The following is a 3,805-nucleotide window of genomic DNA, read 5'->3' as shown; positions in this document are numbered from 1 at the left end:
TTTTTTAATGTGGAATACTTGATTTCATGGTTCTGTCACAGTCAGTATGCAGCCATGTACAATTTGAAATCTTTACATTCAATGAACATAAATGTAAAGTAATTACTTTTGTTATCGTACCAATGAAATAGTTACATGAAAATTATTATATTATACAAACCATATTTGTTTGAAAAAACACTAGTAAGGACAAAGTATCTGTTCTATTCTCTGCTTTCCCTTATCGCAACTGAGGCTACGTGAATTAAGGGAGCTCGCTTCTCAGTTTCAGTTCTCAGTAATTAACTTTTCAAAACACTGGTTTATAATGATAAGGAATTAATAAAGGAATCCAAAAAGCAAAAACATATATAGGTCACCGTGCTTGTTTTCGAAATATGAGGCATTGAAATTTTGGCGGGATAATATTCTCTCTTGACTTTTCATAGCTTTATCATTGACAAGTTAAAGTTCGGCTTTTTAACTATTATGATCTGAGCGTCACTGATGAGTCTTATGTAGACGGAACGCGCGTCTGGCGTTTAAAATTATAATCCTGGTACTTTTGATAACTATTCATACTTTTACTTACAGTTTGAATATATTGATTTAAAATTTGGTATATTGTTTTCTCTAATTCTTCGTCAAATTATCCCTTTCTGCACCCATTGTATAAACAAAAATAATCAACGTGTGGTTCGTTTGATCTCAATTCTTCATTGGTAAAAATCTGATTATGACGTCGAATTTTCTTGCTTCCCTCTGAATTTCGGACATGAATAAAGGCAATCATGCTGAATGCCATCACATAGAAAGAAGATTTTTTTGCAGATCAGTCGAAAAGAAGGAAAACGTTTGCCTGATTATTGTTTGAAAATCATTAGAGAAACAGATTCTACCACCAAATCTCGTGTAATACGATATTTATCCAATCTTGACAGTTTAAAATGTAACTGTCTCGAGTGGATAAATATCGTATCACACTCTTTGCAGTGGTAGAATCTATATTTATCATGACAAGTAACAGTTTTGATAAAGTTAGAAATTTGTTGAGAGTTATGGTCCTTGCACTCAGAACGCTTGTTGATAACAAAATTGCTAAAAGGACTTAGTATGAGTACAATAAAACATACAGATAGAAGATATTGTTTCACAGGCCAAAGTTCACAAATGACTGGGGCTAAATGTTCAAATCTACCCCTTGGTGTTGGAGCTAAACATGTGATGTTTTTAGCATTTTGTAATCTTTCCCTGTTCAACATATCTGCTCCTAAAACTACTCCATGTTCATATAATTGTCTGTATGTCCTGTAATAGGGATATTACAAATATTAAAACATTGTAAATTTCAATTGAATTTTGAAGCCATCATGGAGAATTCAAATACAATACTTCATTTTTTATATTAGTAAGAACGCCAAGGTGCAAATGATAATAGAAAGGATTCTGAAATCAAAATCAGATACGAATATATGTTCAATATGAACAGTATGCAAGGGAAACTACAATGAAACATGTTTAAAAGGAACCTCCTTAGAAATTAAGAATGTTCGGTTTTATCAGGTTCACAACGCATACAATTTGATATGACCGTGCTTCAGAACAGTTTTGGTTTATACAGGTATTTGGTTTTATGCAGTATTCGGTTTAGCCAGGTTTCACTGTAATTCCTTTAAAATCATATACCTTTGTGTGCAAATTTATTATTTGATCCTCGTAATCGCCCATTATATCCAGACAGTATAAAAAAGAAGAAGTGGTATGCTTGCCAATGAGACAACTATCCACATAAGACCAAAATGACACAGACATTAACAACTATAGGTCACCGTACGGCCTTCAACAATGAGCAAAACATATACCGCATAGTCAGCTATAAAGGGCCCCGACCCAACCGATGGACAAAGATACAAGTGGACGTGGCCGGGTGCTTATACATCCATACACAAAAAGACACAATGAACAGATCTGAGAGTACTCGCAGTGATCTGACAGCTAGTTCAAATCCACTAGCAACTAATAGAAAAATCATGCATCTAAGACTAAACTATCAATCCCTTCTTCATTGTCTTCATGTTTCGATTCATTCTTGAACATTATTTTCAACATATAAACATGCTGTCACTATAACTTAAAAGAAAAAAAATGCCAAATGAAATACATGTATTATGGTAGAATATTAGGTACTATATTGATATGATATTTCTGTTACTTCAGTAATTCTTTTATGTAATATGTTTATAAAAGTCAATCAAACTAGTACAGGGAGCCATTTGATATCATACATGTAGTGAGGTGAGAGTGTTTGCTTCATGCTGAAGTCATCACTCGTTTTGAAATGAGGAATAGCAATTAAAACCTTATTCTGCTGCATTTTGTGTTTTGTTATACATCAGTTTTGTGTCGATATATGAAAAAAATGCACTTTTATCAAACTAAGTTCACACAGCGACAAATAAAAGATCTAGGAGCAAATGATGAGAACGTATTTAAATAACATTTAAGAAGAGATTAAATGACACATATATTAAGATTAAGGTCACTGTCAGCCTTCAACCATGAAAAAAATTTATACGGTAAAGTCAGCTAACTATATCCTTTATTTTATTTTTTATTATATCCCATATTAATCTTGACAGCAAATGCCATTTGGTTTGCGGAAAAATATGTAGAAATATGTTCAACATAAATGCATGATATAAAATGCAATCACATTTGGCACTACTCAAACACATTCAATTGAGGACAGGTGTAATTGTATTTTTCCATATATTTAGATTTAAATTTGTACCGATGTGGTATATGTTGTGATAGTTTATTGTTAAGCCACTGAAAGTCTTCCTTGTCACATAGAAACGTCCTATTAAAACCTTCTTTACATCATTCAGCTTCATTGTTTCCCCTCCAGTCAATACAAACATTTCTGCATCTATCTCTTTCAGTCTAACTTAAAAAAAAGTCATAATTTATGTATATTCAAACTTGCACAATGTTTGAAGGTAAATCTTAATTTCAATTTTGTCTGGGAAAGAAACGTATAAAAATGTAAAATGAATTCAATTTTCCAATCTTTTAGAACCATAATTCATGAACAGCAAAAATGTAAGAAATCCATCTTGAATTTGACATGTTCAACTGTACTACACTTACACCATATACTATAACCTTGAGAACTTGAAATAATATTATCAATTGAACTTTAACAGTACAATTTAATCATCATTTTTTTTAATATGAAAAACCATTGAATGGAAAAAACACATATTGACCACAAGTCTCAAAAAATAATTAGAACATGTAACCTGTAAGAAAACATCAGTCTGAAAAACATAACTCATAAAAAATGGCTTCAATAACATGTTGTGTTAAATATTTTTTTTGAGTTAAAGCTGTAAAAAGATGTTAAACATATACATGATATATATAAATGCATGCTACCTTACAACTACATAAGATTTTCTAATTCCCAGACTGAGAATTTGCAAGAATACACAAATTACATGTCTTAACTGTTTGCACATTCTTAATCAATCAATAGATTATAATAAAGGAATCGTATTGTAAAGCACAGTTTCCAATTATATTTATGTCATTATTTCATCAAAATTTGATTATTGATTTTGATAGAATTTTTCTTTTTAATTAATTAGTGGTATGGACACTAAAACAGTTACTGCCTTTGTAACGGAATAATTAGATAACAATCCATGAGAAATAATACTTCCAGTCTTCAACCAATTGAAAAAAAAATTAAAATTTAAGAACAAGTCAGCCATGTTTACAAAATAAGCAACATAAACTGGATGAACTTCTGGTGTGTTTCCCG

This window comes from Mytilus trossulus, chromosome 9 (genome assembly GCF_036588685.1).
Source record: "Mytilus trossulus isolate FHL-02 chromosome 9, PNRI_Mtr1.1.1.hap1, whole genome shotgun sequence".
NCBI classification, from domain to species: Eukaryota; Metazoa; Mollusca; class Bivalvia; order Mytilida; family Mytilidae; genus Mytilus; species Mytilus trossulus.
Note: the sequence above shows the minus strand (reverse complement) of the source record.